This window comes from Caretta caretta, chromosome 6 (assembly GCF_965140235.1).
Source record: "Caretta caretta isolate rCarCar2 chromosome 6, rCarCar1.hap1, whole genome shotgun sequence".
Taxonomy (NCBI): Eukaryota; Metazoa; Chordata; order Testudines; family Cheloniidae; genus Caretta; species Caretta caretta.
The window spans coordinates 72,654,048-72,677,628 of NC_134211.1; the positions used below are offsets into that span (position 1 = coordinate 72,654,048).

The following is a 23,581-nucleotide window of genomic DNA, read 5'->3' on the forward strand; positions in this document are numbered from 1 at the left end:
CTGGCTTCAGTTCATCTTAACTTTTGCTCACTTATAAAGATGCTGGGCAAGTTTTAGCACCTGTTTCAGCCACATAATCCCGTTCAGCATGAATGTAACTCAACAGAATAAGATGTTTACTTTTTAAGTAAACAGGGATCGATTCTCCACACTATTATGCTAGGAGCCCCATATTAGCATAAAATAGATGTAACAGAATGAAAACTCAGGCTTATAATGGTTTTTCTTTAAATTTCCATCAGACTGCCGAATCCTATGTCTCAAATACAAACTAAAGACGATGTAAAGGACGTTTTGCATTGTCCAGAATCAATGCATAGTTCTCAGAAGCCCTTCATGGCACAATACCTGTAGAAGTTTGCTGTTTGTCAGGAGAAACATTCCACTGCGTTTGTTATATGGAAATTTGAACCTCCCATCCCTGGAAGCCTATTCTGGTAATATCAGAGTATACTGGTTGTGCAGTATGGTATAGTAGTGAAATTGCATTAATAGTCTTCGCCTTCTGTGGCATGGTGTTGAGAGCCATGAGTGTCAGTAAACTAATAACTGAATTATCTTCTGCTCCTGCAAGCTAAAGGAAATAAAGTAGACTGATTTTTACTGTAGTTTTGGAAAAACACTTTCATTATACCGCTGACTATAAACAGTCTACTTTTGCATTGTTTGAGTCTGTGGCTTTTATTACTATTCAATTGTAGGCAACAAGTTCCAAGTTTAATTGTGTTTTTTTTCTAGCCCTAACCTAATGCTTACTTCACAGCCATGAGGGTTTTTTTAATGTGGGGGAGCAGATAAAACATGTTTTAACTTTCTTATTAGAAGAGTCCTCCTTCATTTTAGCCTCAAATAAGCACCAATATCATGGAAAGTCTATATAATCTCCCTTTTGATACTATAAATTCTTGCTAGCAGATATTCTGAATAGTGAAATTAGGATACATTATTTACCCCTAAATACAGTAAATAAATCCCGCAGAATGTTGGTCTTTCTGCCATTATTAATACTTTTAATTATTTTTGGAGGGATAACACATTGGAACTTTTTCTTGCATTTGGGTCTTGTTTGGTTGACAGCTGTTCAGTCAAATAAAGTTTCAGTTAAGGGTCAAATTCTGCCTTTAGGTGTGTGCCACTGGGCAATATAAAAGTGAATCTGATAAAGAATTGAAAATGAAAAGCTTGCACCCTAAAACGTGTGTGTGCGTGTGTGTGTGTGTGTGTGGGCACACGGGCATGCATAAACACATACCTGCATCCATCCCCGTGTGGAACTGAAAATCTATTGTCTACATCTGATCAATAAGAAGTGGAGGAGAAAACACTCATGAGTTAGCCCTTGATAGAAACTCTCAGAGATAAGTAACACCAGCTCTGTAATGAAACTCACTGTTCATGAGTAGCAAGAGTTCAAAAAATGCCAGTAAAGGAATCCACTTTACTGACAAGAGCATAAAATATTTCCACCCTCCTCCTGCTCGCCCTGGCTTCAGCCACATGGAATTCCTTCACTGTCTAAACTACTCCACTGGCCAGGAATACAAGTAAGTCCCCTTCCCCCCGCCTTCCCCTATCTCTTTAAAGGAATGCACTGAACTGCTACCTAAGAGCAGTTGTTAGAGAGAAGACCACCCAAAGTGGTGCTTGGTTTAGACACTTCACATGGAGTTACTGGGCACAAACCATCCCTCGCAGTTTGCAAGGAACAGTTGGAATTCTCTGAATTGTTTCCAAGTCTTAACTGCATTGTAACCCTGGAGGCAAAAATTCCTGCCTTTGGTCCCATTTAATGCTTAAAAGCTTCCTAATGAAGTCCATCTTGGGTCTTTCCATTTTAGGCAACCATAATACCCGCAGGAATATATGTATCTTATTGTAAGCAGAAGTTTTTCTTTTGAATGTGTTTACTACACCATTGTATACTAATAATAATTTACAGGAACAATCAGTTGGACATCATCCTTGAAAAAAGGATTGGATCAGCATATGTATGCCTGCCTATGGGTGAGAAACCATTATGGGAAAATTTAAGTTTAAACTTTTGTCAAAGTGCTTGCTTTTTAGACAAGGGTGGGATGGGGAGAGATCATACCTTTTTTAGGAATACTTTAACAGTGAATACTTCTTACTGTGGTATGGAATGAAGAATTGGTGCTTGGAAAGGAAAGTAAGTGAGAGAGTAGAATGAGGAAGAAGGGCTATGAACTGAGGCTCCACTAGAATATGTGATGCAGAACTATGATAAAATGTGGCCCTAAAGTGGCTTTTATGTTGTGAAAATGTCTTGCAGCAATTCCCAGGATTGGAGAACAAACCTAGATTAGTTGTAGTGAAAGGAAGAATGTTACATTATGAACATACATTACAATCATAAGAAAACCCATGGAAAGGACTGGAGTGAAGGCAAGTTTGTAGTGAAGGTGGTTGAGCTCCCTTCATTGAGGGGTGGGTCAAAATGTAAGCCATGCATTAAGAATCGGTCTATTCTTTCCAGGTTTACATCCCATGCATTCCTGTTGAATTCAGCAGAGTATAAAGCAGTATTAAAATTTAACACATTGTTTGCAAACCAGTCTTTAGCCAGCCCATAAGGGCTTAATATCAGAAAGCAAGATTTTATATAAACTTCAGCAGAAGCATTTGGGCCCTGATAGCAACATGAGCGTCCTGCAGGTGGTGAATTTATTATCTTCAAATCTCACACTGGATGCACTTTAAAGTGTCTTTTTTCTTACCCCAATTGTAAAATTCCAATAGAATGTAAGAGGGATGAAATCAGTCGGGCTGTACAGAACTTACTAGCGTGATCGCCTTTCTATTTGCTTTTGAACAAATTTATAGAATTCTATAACAGGGACAGCATTCTCTAAAATTCTATATAATGATTAAAAACATATGGAGATGTTATTTTCTATAAAATTATATAGAACTATTCCATATGTGACTGAACATATGAGAAAAGGTTTCTTTAGCTTTTTTCTCTATAATTTCCTAGAAAGTATGGTCAGTTTCAATGCGGTAAATGTAAAACGAAACATAGAGCTGTTTCAAATCTCAATGCCTATTTGCCAAAGGAGGGGAGGTATTGGCATATTTGGTGTGATCCTTTTTATTTTCATCTGAACTGTAACTCCTTCAGGTACCCTACAGTAAGGCTGACAGCATTACTTTAATTCTTGCTGTCTTAATGTAGTTTTCAGTTTGTGTAAACAATTACATTTTACTGATCACCCTGAAAATCTATATGTCTTGACTGGACTCTGATAAACAGATGTCTGACAGGTTACGGAAAGCTGCGTTCAGCTTGTAGTTAACAGAACAGAACATTTTCAGTGTACCTGAAATGAAGACAAACATCTCAGGATCTGCCCCTTTCAAATTTATATCTCCCCTTCCCCCCAGAAAGCTACACATACGGTAGGAATTTTAAGGATAGTGAATGAAAGCAACACTGAATAATATTTGCACAGATAAGAGAATCTGGAAGGTAAACAGAGGATCAATTCAGCCAAAGAGAGATGCTTGCAGTCTGACAAGCAAAGCCCACTCCAGATGGGCCTCGAATTACACAATTGCTAAGTAAGAGGGATAGATTCTCATTTGGCTTAAATTGCCTTAGAGCAATGACAATTTACATTAAATGAAGATCAGGCTCTGAGTGTCTCTGTTTATACTTAACTCAGCAACTGAAAAAGTAGGGGCATAAATTCAGTCTTTAAAAACGATATATAAACAAGCGGAAATACTTGCATATATGCTGATATTACAGCTGACTGAATTCTGAAATATTTAGTTATCAAATAAATTATCTGATGCATACTACTGTTTACTGAATTCATTTGATGAATGTTATTCAACTAGCTATGGAACTGGTTGAGTACCACAAATACCATTTGTCACACAAATCAATCTAATGAGAAACAGCAACATTTGCTGGCTTCCATTGGTTAGTTTTTTCCTTTTCTTTGCCACTTTTGAGAACGATGACAGCCCCAGAAGAAGTAGACTCCCGCAGATCTGTTGGTGGGCTGAGTCTCCCATGCCTAGAACTGTGCTACCCAGTCATGGAGAACTGGAGGCTGGGTGAGTGGTGGGTCCTGTCAGACCCTCAAGGAGCACAGACCTCTATTCCTTAGGTCCTAGGAGGTAGCCTGGTTGAGGACAGAGCTTGCTCATATGACTATAGATGGTCTGAGCCCTCAAAAGGAAGGTGGGCTGGACTCCCAGCAATTGCCTCAAGATGTTTTCTGGTACCTCACCTTAGGACATCAGGCCAGACTGCAGCTTGCCAGAGGCTTCCCCAAGGGAGGTCTGTGGCATGTCAGGGACTGTCTTTTTTTCATTTTATTTTCCTTTTGTTTCAGTTTATCCAACTGTTTATATTTCAATATATACACGTATCGTCCCTACCAAAGAACTGTGCTGTTTCCATTAATACTCTTCTGGAATTTCAGGAAGAACTTTGTTTAATCCAGCACAAGGGACCTTTAATGATTGTCTGCTCTTTGTTTCCCCTTTCTCCACACTAAGAGGATGGTATTAAAGCTTTTGTGAGTGTCATCTCATCGCCTCAAGTGGCCAGCAAACACCCACAATCTTCCCCAGTAATTGAATCATCTCCCATCCTTATCAGCTTGGAAACAATCTTGTGGTAGCTGGGATGTGTTTGAGATTCTAACTTGGATCATATACATGGTAACACGTCATAAAGCCATGGCTTTAGATCCTGGGCCAACTTTCTGAGTTGCACAAAAAGATCACTCTGCATTCACCCCCAGTTTGTTTTTATAGGTTTAAATTTGAACTCTAAGAAAGATTCCTCAAATTATTTAGACTGTTTAAGTACCCAAACTTCTGGATCTGAGATCATCACTATCTCATACTTGTCCAAGCCCATTTTCTTCATGTTCTTCCCCCTTCAAGGTCACCCATGCAACCCTTCCATGGGATCACATAGGTATACGTGATTGGAACTGATTTTGCTGATGATACACAAGGAGGGATAGACTCTAGCTCAGTCCCTCTCATTCTGCTTTATCTTATTTTGCCAAAATAACTCAGTGCTTTGGTGTCCCTAGCCTCTGTTTGTCAGAAGCTGGAATGGGTGACAGGGGGATGGATCACTTGTTGATTACCTGTTCTGTTCATTCCCCCTGGGGCACCTGGCATTGGCCACCGTCGGCAGACAGGATACTGGGCTGGATGGACCTTTGGTCTGGCCCAGCATGGCTGCTGTTATGTTCTTATGAGCTCTGACACCATGGTAACAGGCATAATATAAGAGCTTGAACTGAATAGAAAAAGAATTTAAAAAGAAAATCTTAGTTACTAAGATAAGCAGACAGGCCTCTGATATACACAAGGAGAACATTTCAGTTTTATTCATAACTCATTTTCATTTTACTTTATTTTTATGACTCTCTTTAGAGTTTTCACCATTAAGGGCCACATGGCATTATGTCATATCACTTGGATGTTACTAAAACATAAGAACAAGCAATTCTACAATGTAATTTAGAAGCACCAGTGAAATGTTTTATTGATTGATCTCTGTTAATTGCTCCCAAGATTGTTTTATATGATGCTATTGTAGCTAAGGGCCTGATCTGCAGATGCTTTCTTGCATGAGAAGTCTTTGCTCATGTGTCAATTGTATAAAAATAAATGCACATCAAAATGTGCACACAGAGACTTGCAGATTCAGGTTTAAAAGCTGTTTTGGCCTTAACTGACCTTGTAAGTCTTTTAATAAAGAAAGAATTATGATCATCAAGGTCCCTTTTTTATGCTACATTGTTTATACTGTATTTTCTATGATATAGAAAAGTTGGAATTTTCCAGTGAGGGAATCATTTAAAAAAGTTCATCCCTTTATCAGTTGCATGTTAGTATGGGATGTGGATTGTGATGAGGACACAATGATGCAGCAGAATTTGGTAATCTATCCAGTACATTCCGTACCCTGAAAGATGAATATACTCTTTCTCTAAGATTAATTTAAGCTATTTCCAGAAGCCATAGAACACAGACTCAGAGGGAAATATTATGTAAGTAGTCTCTCTACATATGTTCTGCATTACCCTAACATTTTAAACAAATATTGCACAACAGAGTATATATGAAAAGGCTTTTGATTTGGAATCCCCAGATAGATTATTTTTGTCCATGAAAGTAAACCTACAGATTCTAGGCATGTTCTCTGCATAGCTCTTCCCCCCTTCATCTGAGATGAGATTCAGGAGTTGTGTCTGAAAATATTTATCGTCTGAAATCTCTTTGGGAGTCTAAGTGAAATAAGTTGCTGTTCTCTATCCTGTTCTTGAGGCACAAATGTCCATATTACAAAATCCACCAATCCAATCAGCATGCTTGTCAGCCTCAGCAAAGACAAATACAGTATTTGCCTGGACAGTGAACTACCTTCTTGCCCCTAGAGATGGTCCTTCCAGCTTGGGTTAAAATAAAAGGGGCCTGCCTGGTTCAGTGGGAGCCTCTCCATTGGCTTCAGTGGGCTTTAAGTCAGGCCAATGGTGTGGTAGCTAGGGCAAGCTTGCACTGCTACTGCCTGTGGTGCATTGTTTTGTGGAATAACGGATGTGCCATAGAGTTTGTCCACACTTCCCATTTAACTATTCACAAACACACAGCTCTGCCAGGGTTAGGGGCATCTGAGTTCTAACCACCTTTTTATATTGCTGTTGTGGATGGTATGGCTATAGAATGGTGAGAAGATCATGCCCCTGGGATCCACATGCAAAGGGAAACCCTCTATGGATGGATCTCTCTCCCTGGTGGAAAGAAGGAATCAACCACTTTTGTGGAGGTTCTCTCTCCTTATTTCAGATCCCAGAGAAGACTCTCTCCATTAGTGCAGCAATCCACAAGTAGGGAGACCACAGGAAATGCGGGCTAGCCATGTGCACATCCAGGACAAACTGAAGAGGAAAGGAATACCACCAGAAGCTGTGTTAAATTTTTTTATGGAGCCTTATCCTTGCTGAGGACCACAGTTAAGAGGGAGACTCTTAAGGAGTTCATTTGGAGACAAAGGACGGCTTCATATATGGCCCTGAGGCAGCTGTGGATCCCCGTGACCTGTGGATGGGCCTTTGAGTCTCCAGTCTTCTCATCTAGCAACCTTTTAAACAGACAACAAAATTCACTTTAAAAACGAAACTGACAATGAATAGGAGGCTGAAATATCAAAAGCCCTATCTCTGTTACTAAAACTTGTTTTTCCCAAATGGGGACATTTTTCTATAACTTAGAAATTGTAATCTTTTGAAAAATACACAAAAAATATTAACCCATAAATTGAACTTACTTCACTCTTCCATTTCCACCATGTCCAGGTCTGGAGAATGCTACTGTCCAGTCATCTGTTTTGTCAAATCTAAATTAAACTTTAAATCATGGCTACAGGGTACATTTTGTCATAGTGTACCGGAGTGAAAACATGAGTCATTTCCAAATCTCTCTAAACCAAAGGCTACCAAGAATTGATTAGAAACATCTTGCTTCATTGTGTAAGTTACAGAGCTACTACTGTAGCTACAGAAAGAAGAGAGTAATTGAGTATGCTAACTCTTCAGTAAACAAGCAGTGGGGGAAATTTTCATGCAGCTACTAGGGTGTAAAATGGTGATGGGAAAATTAAGAACCAACTCAAACTTTCACCTCAAGTTCATACCAGTTCTGAGCCCATAACTTTTAAAGACATAAGGTGATTTTTTTTACTCCATTTTCCTACATATCTCCGTTTCTTCATTTATAGAAATGTCCTATAGAATTCAATAGGGATGAAACCCAAAAGTTTTGAAGAAATTGGTTTTAGGGTCTAACGAACTGAATGGCAAATTATATCTAGAGGATTCAGTGGACAATTATATCTGGGAGTTTTGTTGTTTGCCTTAAAAATTCTACAGAAAGGTTGTTTTGCATTTTAAAAAAATCTCTAGGCCTCTTCCATAAGGGGTGGTTTTCTCCCAGAAGCAAATTCAATGATGAAGGATACTATAAATCTCTTGAGAGAGCTGGTCCTCATGAGACTTCCAGCTGGTTTCTAGGCTCAAGAAGATCAGACAGCTGTGTAGCTATGATCAATTGAATCTTGTACAAATTCATGACACTATCAGGAATCTCTGAACAATCCAAACAGATTCAAGTCCAGTTGACGAAGGAAAATAAGAGAAATGTAAGCACCTCTCATAAGCCACTTGCAGGGCTCTCGATGTGTATTCATATATTGCTTTATGACCACTTTGTAGATCTCTTCATCATTGTTCACGTTTCCCTTTCTATGATGTTTTAAATTCTTTATATACACTTGCTTATATTGTGCAAAAGTTCCTCTTAACTTTCAAGTGTCTTCTACACTTTATAATGATCCTTATTCTTCAGTTATTTGTACTACTTTCTTAGAAGCATGAACATATTTTTCTTTGATTACTTTTTTATTTGTCACCCTTTGATTATTCCCCCATTTTCTTTGAGTACAGTTGATGGTTAATGAACCTGGCTTTGTTTAACAACATCTTACGGATTTTGTATCATGTGATTACAACATGGGCTAGCTTCACAAAGAAAGTAGGTGTGGTGATGCTCTTGGAGATAGGCACCTAAGACTGGGCACCAGTGAGGTGCCAATGTCTGGTTAGCAATCTATAAATGAGAAACTCTTTCCTGGACTCAGGCAATTTAGGCTTAAGGTGGTCCATTGTGGATAAACAATTAAAAAAATTCCTTGAAGCAGAGAGAGACTGGATTCTGGGTCTCCCACCTCCCAGATACTACTATGCTAGAACTTAGATGTGGATGGGGGAGGTCTTTCTCCTCCTCTGCCCATCCCAGGCCCCTCCTCCTAACATATGTATGTAAGCTTGCCTATAAGGGCCTGATCTGGTAGGCGAGCTCTAAGCACACTTACTGGGTCAGTCCCCACCAGCTACTTAGGCAGAGGAATGCTTATCTTCTCCTGGTTTGTGAATTGCTCTGGGGCTTAGGCATCCAGATATCTGGCTTGGGGGTGACATACAGGTGCCTACTACAAAAGTTTTTTACTACAAAAGTTTAGGTGTCGAGTGAGTTTAGATACCTTAAAGGATTTGGGGGGAGCTGAGCAGGGGTTGTGTGTATCCTAATGGGGCATGATTCTGGGATGTAGATGCCAATAGTGTCAGATAAGTGCCAAAAGCCCTTCGTGAATCTAACCCTATGTCTCTCTCTGTATTCCAGCATTGCCAGTAATAGCTGCACTGTTCTGTATTGGTTCATCAATTAATTAGTGCTGCGGAGCTAACACAGACAGCTCAGGAGGACATTGTGTTACTCTAAGTCTAAGAATAAATGTGGTTCTTGCTCTGTTTTTAAAAAGAAAATTGCTAATGGAATAGTAGATTTAAAAACAAATTCTCAGAGTTCCACATAAATAATCTAGGCGGGGTTGGGTGCATTGTTCCCATTGCCAGCTCAGAGAGCCTGTGTGCCCAAACATGTAGAATGACCTCCAGGCCATGCCCTGGAATACTCCTCTGTAAGCCCTATCACAATAGTCCTGCAAAATGGCCATTCCACAGACTTTATGGGGAGCCAGAATCACAGCAAAAAAAATCCACTCTCTGCTCATCTTGTGCCTTCAGGTTTTCTAGGCCTTGATTCTACGCACACAGCTCTGCAGGGCTACTCACATGTGCAAACTCACTTGTGTGTTACATGTTTGCAGAACCCAGACACTAATGTACAACCATGCACAATGGGCAGCCAAAAGTTGGCCCAGGGGTATTTCTACTGTTTAAATGCCTTTATCAGAAATCTGCCTGAAGTTGTTACCTTTACTCTGTTTCAGCAGTGTTTTTTCTCCAGATCTAGTCCCACAGAAATCATTAGAACTACCTACGAGCATTACTGAGACAAAGATCTAGTACTGACAATGTGGCAGGTATTAAGCAAGGCCCCAGCAGCAAATTCACCTAGCTTCCATGCTGTTACTAGTCTCAGAAAATCTACCTCCCTACAACTGGTTTATGTAACAGAGAAGCTGGATGAATTTATCTGTGCTACTTTATATAAAAAAAGGAAAGAATATTATTGCATCAAAGAAGAACGAAAGGTTAGAATAACTGTTATAGAGCTGTTAACATTTCCAAAAGGTTATATTTTTCTTAAATTGGCTGGCAAGTATAATTCTACACGTACTGTAATCCTTCCTGTGCAGAGGGTATTATTAATTCTAAAATGAGTAAAATATTGGAAAATGGAAAGAAAACTCAAAGCTAAATATAGATTGTTCATCTTTTAATAGAAACAAAATCTGACATGTTTCCTGGAGTCCTATTTAATATCATTCTATTTTCGTCCAATAAAAAAGAAAATGTTTTCCACGATCCAACTGGAAATTTGCAAAGTTGAAATAAAATGCCTTTTGGTATTATTATTCATAGGTTTGTCCAGGGACTACTCTTCTTAATGGATAAAATGGGCCTTTCTTCTTTTTAACCTATGGATGGAAAATCCTGACTTTCCTTCTAAGAGAACAGACTTCTGTTTCCCTTGTGAATTATCCTTTTGGAACTAACCAGAACACCTTGGTCTCCTACATTGCTGTACAAAGGATTCCACTCTGCATTCAAAAAAGCAAGACTATTTAAACTATATTCATATTTAAAGATGACCATTCGAATGGAAGACAGGCACAGAGGACTGGACTGCAACTATTCTGGCTTTGTGGTTGTATAATATTTGATTATTTTGTCTGGCATAAGTTTTCTTTCAAATAAAAGAAATGTTGCACAAAACAAACTTGGATTAGGAGTTTAAAATGTACTTCCCACTCCCTCTTCCCAAATCTCCATGGAAAAACAGTTTAATAGCTTTTCATGGGAGGAAGTATCTGTTTCTGGAGAACCCAAATGCAGACATTTGTCCTTGATTGGAATTTTAACTCTACCAGTATTATATGCTAAAGGTTAAGGTACATATGTGTCTTGTCTTCTAAACCATGAGCTTTCTAAGCTCTGCAAAACTCTGCTGCCACCTACATGATCAACCTCATCCCTAAAAAAAGAAAAGGAGGACTTGTGGCACCTTAGAGACTAACACATTTATTTGTCTCTAAGGTGCCACAAGTCCTCCTGTTCTTTTTGCGGATACAGACTAACACGGCTGCTACATCCCTGTTTACTCTCACAAATTCCCTCACTCAGCTCTGCTGATACCTCATACCCCACTCCCATCTCTGTGCCTTCTTTCACATTAACATCCATGACGGGAACATTTTTCTCATCCTAGCCAATTGAGCTCCACCCATGCACTCCTTTAATTTCCTTTGAAATATACCTTTCTCACCCAGCTGGCCAGACATAGCCACTGCCTCCTGACCTGTGAGGGTTCATTAAAAAAATCTGCTGCATGCCTCTGGTAAGCGGTGCCTCCTCGGCTTTTGTTAATGAATGTGCTTGACTTCTTTGGCTGTAAAGTCCTCAGTGTAGGGAGTGTGGCTCCTTTTTTTGTTCTGAATGTTGTGAGCAACGGGTCAGTGCTCAATAAATAAAAAATGTATAGCCAAAGGACTAAATTCTGGCTGACAATGAGCGTACATACACATCAAAAACGTGTGGGGCGCAGTAGGAGCGTGCAGTGGATGCTGGCTGCCCTGTTTCTGCTTCCTGTGGAAAGTCACAAACCTCTGCAAGTGATGAGGGCCACAAGGGACATAGCAGGGGGAAGTACTTATAGTCCCTGTGTTTAACTGAATTTACATATGACACTGCCTGAACCAAACAGTCATTCCTGTGCACTGTGTGGAAATTATTCCTGCTCTTAGCAGGAGTGGAATGCAGAAGAGAGCTAAATGTATATTTGCTTTCAGATTGAATATGGGCAGATACCAAACCAACCCCACTTTTTCAGTCTCTATATGTGTCCTTGTGATGGTTTAAGGGATTATGCCGCTTTCCCTGTATTGTTATTAATAGCCACAATTTGGCCCATTGTTGTATCAATCCCTCTCAATTCTAGCAAGACCCACACAAGTGATAAATGTTAAAGGTAAGGGTCACAGATTGCATACACTTCCTTTCTCCCTCATGATGTTGAGGAAATCACTTAATCTCTCTGTGTCTGTTTGCCTACCTGTAAAACGGGGAGGTGATGATACCTACCTGTCTTTGTAAAATACTTTTGTTGTTAAAGATTGCAAAATGATGCAACAGGCGAGTGGGTATTAATTGCATTGCATTGCTATTTGTTGTAATTACATTAATCCTGTTAAATATGTTTGCTTGGAAAGTAGATGGACTAGCCTATGTAGAGCCACTGGAATCTTTATTACAGCTGAGTCCCTGGCTACAATTATAGTGTTAATGCTGGGGGAGGAAGGAGAAGGAAAGGCACTCAATGAAAATTAACATGGACTTTATTACTTCAAAGTCTTTGTGGGCCTCTGAGGAACACATTTTAAAAAATGTGTTTAAAATTAATGTCTGGTCAGTGTCCTTTTCTCCTAAGGGAACAGTGCCTCTTCAGATGTCAGCTAACACACTTAAAACAACATCGACAATCCATGCTGCAGAATCAAAGAGAGGATGGGAATGAGAATGAGGAGTGTGAAAAACCTGTTCCAACCCCTTGTGCTTCGAAACAGAATCTTTTGGAAAGTCTAATTCCCGAGCAGTTTGTTAAGAAAAGGTAACTGGCAATGATTACTGGCCTTTGGTCTTAACAGTCGGCTCGTGCCGCATACTGAATCCCCGAAGTTCTTGCTGAGTCTGATAGCGCATTGTGCTGAGTGGCCTCAACTCCCATTGGTTTCAGTGGGAGATACGAATGCTCAGCGACTTTTGGGATTAGACTGGAATTGTGGCTGGTTCTTACTAGTACAGCATGCATTCTGGGCAGCAGACCCACTGTACAGCCCCGCACCATACAAAGGATCTTTGTATGAACCTTCAGAGGCTTCTTGGCTTGTTATTTTAGTGAATGATAGAATCTGAGGCAGAAACAGACCTCACAGTAAAACTACCAATGAAATTCCAAGCTTTGCCCTCTTACTTTACATTTGCTGTCGGGTGTTAGCCAGCCTTGCTTTAAGAGTCCCACTTTCCATCGAGAGCTCTTGAAGTCTTTATAGAGGGCAGTCTGCATATTACCTTGAACAATATCATTCTAATTAATAGGCCACTGGCTGTGCTTGGATTGCTTTATTTAGGTGGAGATATATCTATGACACTCATCACCATGGTACCAGAATGCCTCATAACCAGTTAGGGCTAGATTGTGCCTTTAGGGTGATACAGACAAGGGAGAAACTAAAGGATGGTGCCTCAGGGAAGCACAATCCCTCCCCCCATTCCTGAGTGCATAGAGGTTATCTAGACCACACTGTTACTTCTGGGGTACTTAGCACAGGGGTTGGTACTATAGTCCCTTCTGTTTGGGTGGTGATGAATGCCCTCGGGGGCCCATAAGAGGAAACAAACCCTGCTCTCACCTAAATGCAGGGACTGCAACTGTGACTGTCCTCTTGTGCAGACTGCACAATGGGGAAAGGGCTCCTTGCCCCCTACCATGACTAATATCAGTCTGGTCTCATTGCACCCCTGGAGGCACGGGTGGATCATTATCTTCATTAGGCAGCAGGGGAAGCTGAGACAAAGAGAAGTTAACTGACTTGGTCAAGGGCATGCACTAAATCTGTGAACAGGACTCAGGTGACCAGAGTCCCAGTCCAGTTCTGTTCCACCCATAGCACCACCAACTCAGTCCTTATTTCAGAAATAGAGGACCCCAGTGAACACAACAAAATAAGTTTTAAAACATGGAAATAGCACCCTAGTGTACATGACCCTTTAAAAATCTCAAGGCTCAACTGGCTTGTGGGAAATATTTTTCATAATTATCTAAATAAAAATGTCACCTCTCAGCATGGGCAAACTGTGAGATTATCTGATCTTGAAGGACATTATTTTAGTTCCTTCTACAAGTGAGTTATAGCTTGTCTAGGATAGTAGATGCTCTGACACTGTGGTAAAGGGAGAGGTATCAAAATTTGATAGATATACGCAAATGGAAAAAAATGCAGCAAAACAGCTATTACATGAAACTGAAAGGAAAGGCTATCACTTCCATGCACTGTAACAAACAGACCTGCCAAGTTATGGCTGAGAATGTGAAATAAATGAACATTTTTGGACGCAGCACCACAATTAACAGATGACGCTCTGAAAAGCCTGGGTCAGATCCTCAGCTGCTGCAAATGGGTATACTTTGGCCTCAGTGGAGTTGCTCTGATTTACACCCCATGAGGTCCTAAACAACTTTCTACAAAAAGTTCAATTCTACTCTTTGAACAAGTTATGTTGAGACAGACCACTCAGTTCCTAGCTCTTTGTCTTTGAAGGCAGCTATAAATCGGTACCCCTGAGGGATCACATTCCCTACCAGAGGCTGGAATGTTAATAGGATGAATAACACAAAATTAAACTGTTTTCTTGGCAAATCTGACCAAAATCTGAAAGGAAGAGAGAAACACAATTGGTTCCTGTCCATTTAATATCACTGATGGAGTCAGAAATGTTACAGAATTCCACTCTGCTTGTCCTTTGGGGCGTTTGTCTTATGGGGAACAAAACATCTGGTTCCGATTGCAGTTACATTTTACGAATTGAGCTCACAAAGGGAAAGAACAATCACCATTTAATACCTTTCAAATACATTATTTATTTGTATTGTGGCAGAGCATAGAAGCCCTAATCATGGACCAGACCCCATTGTGTTAGGCACTGTGGAAACGCAGGCCAAAAAAGATGGTCCTTGGCCCAGAGAGCTCACACTCAGACATGTGCACCTGACACCAGGCCATGTGGTCATTCAAGGGGAATTCTTAACCCTTCTTCTGAGGTCCAGAGGAACCACATAGGGAGGGGGAAGGCCAAGGAAGATAAGATGGTCTGTACAGATGTGTGTACACTGTGTGTAGTGCAGAGCCCAGCACCTAGTGGAAGGGGAGGGTGTTTTGTGACTGGCTGGGGAAGGGTGGGGCGGGATGCTCAGGGATGCAGCTGCTGAGCAGTTCTGCAACTGGTCCAGAAGGAGGCGGACGATTCCTTATTGCAAAATCATTCCCTAGGGAGAACATCAACGTATAACCCACTACTCTGACTGGGCTGTAGTGACCAGCCTTTGGACCATAACAAATACAACACAAGGGAGACCTCTTTCAAGAGCTCTCAAGTCCAGAGAAGTCATGTAGTTTCTTACATGCTCTTGGACATTGTTAAATGTCATTCTAACGGTGACTTACCCCTTATCCAAATCACACACCTCTGCCTACACAGCACTTGAAAGATGTCGGATGGAATAGCACCCAGATTTAGGCTGTTGAAGGGATTTTATAAAAAATACTTGTAATTAAAACATTTTAATAAATTCTTTTTTTAAATTGGTGTAAGTAAAACCATATTTTAAGCCCCTTTACTCCCCACCCAAATGTTCCCCTGCAGTGCTGGAAACCACACACCAGCTTTGGGCTCATTTAGATTCTGTTTTTTCTCAAAGCAAGTTTAATTGGCAAGAAAACTTTTGTAAAATACAGAGATATGAGGAATTATAGGCAAAGAACCCTTGACTCGTAATTAACTACAACAGACTCTGACATTGAAGTGACATTAACGGCTTTTCTCACAATGGAGAGACATTTAAACAATGCAAATTCAAAATGCCCTTAAAAATCTCATGAACTGACTAGTTAAAATAACACAGAGAAATCCTAGATTAGCAAACAGCAGTAACCAATTAGCTTATCATTAATAAAGAGCATATCTTATTTTATCATTAATAAAGAGCATATGCTCTTAGACGCACATCAGAATGGATATGTAGAAATGCTAAGCTGTTGTGACCTGACACAGAAAAATGAGATGATGTACAAACGAGAGCCTGATTGGAGCTTTTGGGTGCTACCATAATACATTTAGTACATGCCCCAAATCCGGCTCTGACACAGGCCTGGCACAGAGCCTTGCAATTGCAGATCCCATAAGGGGGATGCCCTCTTTCCCAATTTGAGGGTGGCCACATAGCACTGATGTGGCTGCCAAACCTCCACCACTTCGGGGAGTGGGGGAGCTAGTGCACTGAGATAGCTCCTACCCCCGACTGCAGTGTGTGGCAGCTGGGGCACAGTGATGTCAGCACAAGAAGTCCCTCCCAGATGTCCTTCCTAGCAGACAGTCAGGGACAACTGTGGGGGAGGTTTAGATTGGATATTAGGAAAAACTTTTTCACTAAGAGGGTGGTGAAACACTGGAATGCGTTACCTAGGGAGGTGGTAGAATCTCCTTCCTTAGAGGTTTTTAAGGTCAGGCTTGACAAAGCCCTGGCTGGGATGATTTAACTGGGAATTGGTCCTGCTTTGAGCAGGGGGTTGGACTAGATGACCTTCTGGGGTCCCTTCCAACCCTGATATTCTATGATTCTATGATTCTATGACAAAGTGAATGGGCCAAGCTTTCAAAGACACCTTCTGACTGATGGCTTGGATGAGAGCTGGGAAGATGAATGCAATCCACAGATGCAAAGATTCCTCCCCACATAATATATCAACTCCAATTATCCCCCTCTGCCTGCCGACTACTCACTTCTTTTTTTTGTATTGCTTACTTGCAGAACCAAAACCTGCTTTACCCTCTCTCCAGCTCTGTGGTGGTTATGGCCAGTACTGCGGTCAGTTTTGTGGTGCTTCTGAGGGGAAAGAGGAAGACAAAGTTCCATGTGTAACACTCAGTGTTTTGGTTTTTTGAATAAAGGGACCCCTCTTGTGCTTCTACTGGTCCGACATGTATGTCGCACTCTGAGGCTGAGTGTGTGTGATTTCATAAAGGGGTACGTCTCAGCCTTCTCTGTCCCCGCATTTTGGAAATCCGTGTCCATTAGACTGTAAAAGGAGTCAAGGTAGCCACAACATTTATCTGCTAAAGATAAGGTATATTTTGCCTTTGGAAGGGTTAACTTTAAAAAAAATGTATAGAAGAGCAAAGGGGGAGGATAATTTTTTAAAACAAACCAAGTACTTTGCAGGGTCTATTTGTTTATTTATTTTGGTAAAAAGCGATTTCTTTTGGTGAGATTTACATTAAGTATTAGATCTTGTTTATGCCAGACGTTTTGGAGGTTATTTTTCTTTCAAACAATAGGTAACAAAATTCCAGATGCCATCCAAGGTGGGTTGAAGAAAGGAAAAATTTCTGGGAACCACTGTGTGAGTAAATGACTTATGGTGTTTGATTTTATATACCGGGCCACCACCTGTATAAATGATTCAGCCCAAGCTATAATACACTTTGTGGTTTATTTCCCCCTCTCCATTAAAGCCCTCAAGGGAAAATATACATTCAAATGATCACTCAGCCCCCTCCTAATGGAGCTAGACCTTTCCCCGTAAATAGGCCTCTCCTGATGCGGCAGTTACAGGTGATTTTTTTCCCCCTCAAAATCATATCAAAGGTCCCTTTATAGAGGAGACCACATGTAATGCTGTGAAACATTCCTGCTCTCCAGCCCTCCTGCTTTACGGTCTCGGAAAGCAAACATTAGAGCTTAGATCAGAGAGTGTGGACACAAGATAACCCCCATACACAAACAGTGTGTGACTGTTAAAGCTAACACAGCAAATAGGTTGTCTCTCTCTCCCCACTCCCCTTTCCTTGGGAGAGGGGAGTCTCCTCATAACTTGCAGTCAAAGATTTCTTTGATGTGTTTGAATCTCTGTACTAAGGTTGCTGCTCATTGACATGAGAAACTTTTAACGTTTCTGCTCCAGCTCTGTGAGGTTGAAGTTTCAGGTCAGACTGCGACATGATCTGCAAAGCTTGCCAAGACCATGTCTGATCTCAAATTGCCCTTGGAACACCCAAAATAGTGCATCTGATGTGCCGACACGTACATCACAGTGTGAGGCTGACCATGTTTGACTGCATAAAGGGGTACTTTTCAGTCTTCTGTTCCTGTGACTCACAGGGACAGTTTCCAAAAGTCTGGGACCTGCTCTTTTAAGAGAAAAAAAATGCAAAGAATTTTCCTTTTTATAAGACCAAAGGAACATTTCACAATAAAAATCTTACAACAAAAAACAAAACCCCAACAACTCACAGTGGTATTTCTGCTAAGGCGCTGAGCTCCTGATTTAGAACCTATCCAACTCCCCTTGAAGAGACTGTTCAGTGACTGTAATCGAGTTACATCAGGCTCACACATTGGACTTATTGGGCATGGTCAGTTGCCAAGGGGACCTTTGTAGCCACAAAGGCAGTGGTGGAAGGGGCATTGTATTTACTTATTTAAATCCCTATTCCTTTTTACTATAAAATTATGAGGATCTTTTGTTTCCACATGCATTAGAATTCTCTCTATATTGGATATCAGCCCCTTACTGCTTCAATTAAGAGACTCAAATTGTGTGGATAATTTGAAAATCTTGGCCAAGATTTTCAAAAGTAGGTACCTAAAGTTAGAGAGACAGACTGGGTGAAGTAATATCATTTATTGGACCGACTTCTGTTGGTGGGAGAGGCAAGCTTTGGAGCTTACACATGTAAGTGGCAGAATGGTCCCGCTATTGTGGGGAACTTTCCTGGCTTCTGCACTACTCCGGTGAAATGGGCGGGCGGAAGGATCTGAGTCCTCGCGCCCACTTCCTTTACCCAGAGGCCTCCCTGCCCTCGAGGACTCCCCTTCCACTCTCCTGTCTGGCAGAGTCCTTGTAACCCCAACAAGGCTGGCCCCAGGATTCCTGGGGAGCTTGACCCCCAACCTTGCTGTGGTTACCTAGGACAGGGGCTAGGGTGTCCGCACTTTGGGATACTCTCTCTGCACTGGACACTTCCCTGACTCACTGATCATTACCTATGATTTAAAACAAATACAATTTATTTAATCCACAATTAGTTTAAAAAGGAATAAGGGAAAATGGGAAAGGTTAAAGGAAACACATCACCCCGCTCTGTGGCAGGAACATCACAAACAGCGTCTCTGGAATGTCAGGGCATTTCACAGTCTGTTCCTTGTAGGTCCCAGGCCTTCTTCTTAGGCCCTGGCTGTGCTGCACTTGCTCTGGTGGTGGCCACACACACTCTCAGGCTCTAAGTCAGGGATCTCAAACTCAAATCACCACGAGGGCTACATGAGGACTAGTACATTGGCCTGAGTGCTGCATCACTGACACCTTTCATATAAAGATACCAAAGGCCCCACCTTTGCCGCCCCCCCCAATCTACCCCTTCCATGAGGCCCTGCCCCTGCCCCACCTCTTCCCACCCCTTCCCCGCCCCCATTCCAACCTCTTCCCCAAAGTCCCCACCCCAAATCCGCCCCTCCCCCCATTCCAACCCCTTCCCCAAATTCCCACCCCTGCCCCACCTCTTCTACGCCTCCTCCCCTGTGCGTGCAGATCCCCGCTCCTCCCCTCTCCCTCCTGGAAAGTGCTAAGTGCAGCCAAACAGTGGTTTGGCGGCGGGAAGCACCTGGAGATAGGCAGAGGAGCGGGGACATGGCACACTGGTGTGGGAAGGTGGGCAGCGGGTGAGGGGAGCTTGGTGGCTGCAGGAAATAACTCCGCGGGCCACATATTTGAGACCCCTGGTCTAGAACTTTGCTGAATTAACTCCTGCCTGAACTAGAACATCTGCTTTAGGAAAACATCCAATCTAGATTTAAAAATTGCCATTGATGCAGAATCCACTACAGCCCTTGCTAAGTTGTTCCAATGGTTAATTACTTGCACTGTTAAAAATGTGTATCATTAGTGGTCTGAATTTTTCTAGTGTCCAAATTCCTACCTGTAATGATGCTGCCCTCGGTGGGACACTTCTGAGAGTATTAATTCAGGACAAATTGCTTACAGCAGGGCAGTTACAGCCCTAGGCTGGGGTTTCTCCACTTCTAAGGCACACCAAACCAGCCAGACAGAGAGGACTTTGGTTTTACCCTACTGGCTAGCCATAAGTCACACCAGAAATTTCCATACACACTCCAGTTTCCCAGTATCACCACCAGTGCCACTCGTTATGGGGACAAATGGTTATGAAAACCAATGCCCCAGTAAAAGAAAAAAAGGTTCTCCCGATCCCAAAGGACCAAGCCCCAGACCCAGGTCAATATACAAATCAGATCTTACCCACAAATCACGCTGTTGCCAATCCTTTAGAATCTAAAATCTAAAGGTTTAGTCATAAAAAGAAAAAAAGATATAGATGAAGCTAAAATTGGTTAACTGCAATCAATGACATACAGTATTGGCAAAGTTCTTGGTCCAGGCTTGCAGCAGTGATGGAATAAACTACAGGTTCAGATCAAGTCTCTGGAGTACATCCACAGCTGGGATGGGTCATTCAGTCCTTTGTTCAGAGCTTCAGTTTGTAGCAAGGTACCTCCAGAGGTCATAAACAGGACTGAAAACAAGATGGAGGAGATGCAGCAGCCTTTTATAGTCTCTTCCCATGTGGCCTCTCTTTCTTTGTTCCAAAGACAAGCTATCCAGCACATGGCATGAAAAAACCTTAGAGTTCTGCATGTCCCTGCATACCTTGCTGAGTCACAAGGTGTATCTGCCTTCTCTCAATGGGTCAGTTGTATAACTTAATGGGCCATCAAGCAGGCTAGGCCATGCTGATGCCAAGTTGTCTGGGGTGTCACCCAGAAGCATAATACAAGTTTGAAATACAGACAGTATAGAGCCAATACTTATCACTTTAAATACAAAAATGATACATGCATACAGATAGCATAATCATAACCAGCAAACCATAACCTTGTCTTAGACACCTTATTTGACCCCCTTTATACAAGATTTGGTGCCACTACAGGATCTTGATTGCAACAGTGATCTATACGGTCCCAATTTGTGTCAATAACATCACACTACCATTGGATCTTTATACCTTTATCATCTAGACCAAAGAGTCCATTATCAAATGTTTATTCCCAGTGTAGGTACTTTTAGACTGTGATCAAGTCACCAATTAACCTTCTCTTTTTTGCTCCTGGAGTCTGTCACTATACAGCATGTTTTCCAATCTTTTAACCATTCTTGTGGCTCTTCTCTGAACCTTTCTTTGACCTTTTATCTTTACGGTCACTTTTGTGTGGCATGGTGCTTAGCTGGAAATATTGATTAAAAAGGCAATGTGGAGCACTGGGATTTAAATTTAATTTAATAAAAAAGTTGCTTTTTTTAAAGTATGTCTACATCATTGCCCCCTGCCCCAGTAGTTCTTGACTGCCAGACGGGGCCCTTGAATCCACTGGTAATAAACTGTAAGTTAGAGCAGCCGTTATGGATCAAGCCCCCCAGTCAGCCCATGGATCAACAGAGCTCAAAGATGAATTAAAGCCACCTTCCCCCACCATCATTCCCCAGTCTTACACAGATCATAGGTTGGCCACGTCAGAGAACCGGGGCCTTAATTATCTGCAACTGATGACTATGGAGAAGAAAATGAGCTAATTTTCCTTTTAAAATTGTGCATTACTGTTTTGATGTCTTATAAAGAAATGGCAACTGATCTTTTATTTCAAAGCCACTACCAAAAAGGAATTATCTTTAGATTTTCATACTTGCCACCTATGCAGCAATATTTAAATTGACATGGAAAATTTGGTTCTACAGTAGGAACATTCATGCTACCAAAAAAAAAAAAAAAAGGGGCCATGAAAGGGAAACAGTTTCAGTGTGTGGAAACTGTAACTCTGTAGGTGGTATTAAGGAAGCATTTCCTTCTCATAACCAAGAACCACTCTAGCCCCAAACCATACCAAATAGAAGATTAAATTAGTGCAATCTTCCCACAGCACATTTTCAAACAGCAAGGTCTACAGCAGCCCATTGAGTGACATACTTTGAGAGCCACAAACACTAGACATGCTGCTTTGATTTACAAAAATCATATGGGGTTTTTTCAACTTCACTTGGCAACTCTTCCTGATTAGCGCAACTAATTTGCCTCAGTTCTGGGTGACAGGCAACACAGGGCCCTGATCAAACACTTTGGGAATTAATTGATACATCTGTTATATTTCTGTTTCCTTTAGCTTACTTCCAGTCTAAAGACAAATATCAGAAGCAATACACAAAGCCAATTTCAGCATCTCTTCTCCATCAGCTACTATTATTTCAGCAAAAGCTTTGGTTAAAGACAACATTGTCTAGACAAAAAGAGAGTAGTTTTTCTTTTCTTTAAACAAAAATAAACTCTCAAGTCTAAAAAGCACTAAAAGGTCTAAATGAAACTAACAAAAATCCACCAAAGTCAGAGATAAGGATGACTGAATTTGGATGCCTATACTTAATTCATGCTGTTGATGAGTGCTTGTATATGTTAGTAGACTAACAGCCTTAGCTTTGGCTTTTCTGGAATTTGTAGGTTCAAGACAGTCTCCTGTTTTGCTCTTAATTTCCTAGGCTTCTTTCACATTTATTGCAAGGTGCTTAGATGTTATGTCAATGGAGTCCATGTAAGTACTTTAGATAGATAGCTTGCTCTGAGTTTTCTATTTTGAGGGTATAGCTCTAAGGGCAAGTTATGCCCTAAGCTGTGCATCCCAGCTTCCACTGCCTTCAATGAAGAAGTTGAAGACTTTAACAAGTAAAAAAGGGACATACTCTATTTACAATTATGAGTGAAGAAATCTGAAGCAATAATAAAAAGCAGCTCTTAGCAAAATAATGGCCCTTCTCTGCTATTATTTGGACTCTCTTTCTCGCAGACTAAAATTATCCAAAATACTGTTTTGCTCTAGCTCCAGGATATAGGTATTTGCTTGAACTCTCCAATGGAATTTAAATAATTATCATTAAGTCTGTTAGAAGTTTTGCCTCAGGACAGGCTAAGTTTTTCAGGGTTTGGCCCACTATTTCACTGTTTTTATTTCAATTTCTTGAGGATTCATTGCTCATAAATGCATGTTTGTTTTCATATGATAATACCACAAAAAGGAATAACTTTAGTGTTTTATTAGATTATCCATTTTACTGTTTTTAATACTTACAATGTCTAGTTCACTACAAAATATTATTGCAATTTTACCTCTTTAGTGCCCAGTCATTGGCTTCAGAAAAAGACTTGGGCCTAGCTTAGTGGTGGGCAACCTGTGGCCTGCGGGCTGCACACAGCCCATCAGGGTAATCCACTGGCAGGCCACGAGACAGGGTTTACATTGACCGTCCACAGCCACCTGCAGCTCCCAGTGGCCACAGTTCGCCATTCCTGGCCAATGGAAGCTGCAGGAAGTGGCAGCCAGCATGTCCCTGTGGCCCACGCTGCTTCCCGCAGCTCCCATTGGCCGGGAATGGCAAACCACGGCCACTGAGAGCTGCGGGTGGCCGTGCTTCCAGATGGTCAATGTAAACACTGTCTCGCAGCCCACCAGCAGATTACCCTGATTGCCGCAGGTTGCCCACCACTGGCCTAGCTCTTCAAAGCTAATTAGTCACCTAACTCCCATACCTTTGAGGATCTGGGCCTTAGGTCCTGATTTTCAGAGGGTCTGAACACCTGCTGCAGCCATGATTTCAGATGGAGTTGTGGGTCCT

General features: G+C 41.4%; 1 long non-coding RNA gene across 5 annotated transcripts in view; it reads left to right on the plus strand.

Annotated features, from left to right (window-relative positions):
- Positions 1–10,767, plus strand: part of LOC125638127 (uncharacterized) — a 93,447-nt gene extending 82,680 nt beyond the window's left edge. For all 5 annotated transcript variants that reach the window (XR_007357155.2, XR_007357157.2, XR_012668975.1 and 2 more), the window contains one exon: positions 10,440–10,767. This is a non-coding gene — a long non-coding RNA (uncharacterized LOC125638127). The remainder of the gene's footprint in view (positions 1–10,439) is intronic.
- Positions 10,768–23,581: the final 12,814 nt, after the last annotated feature.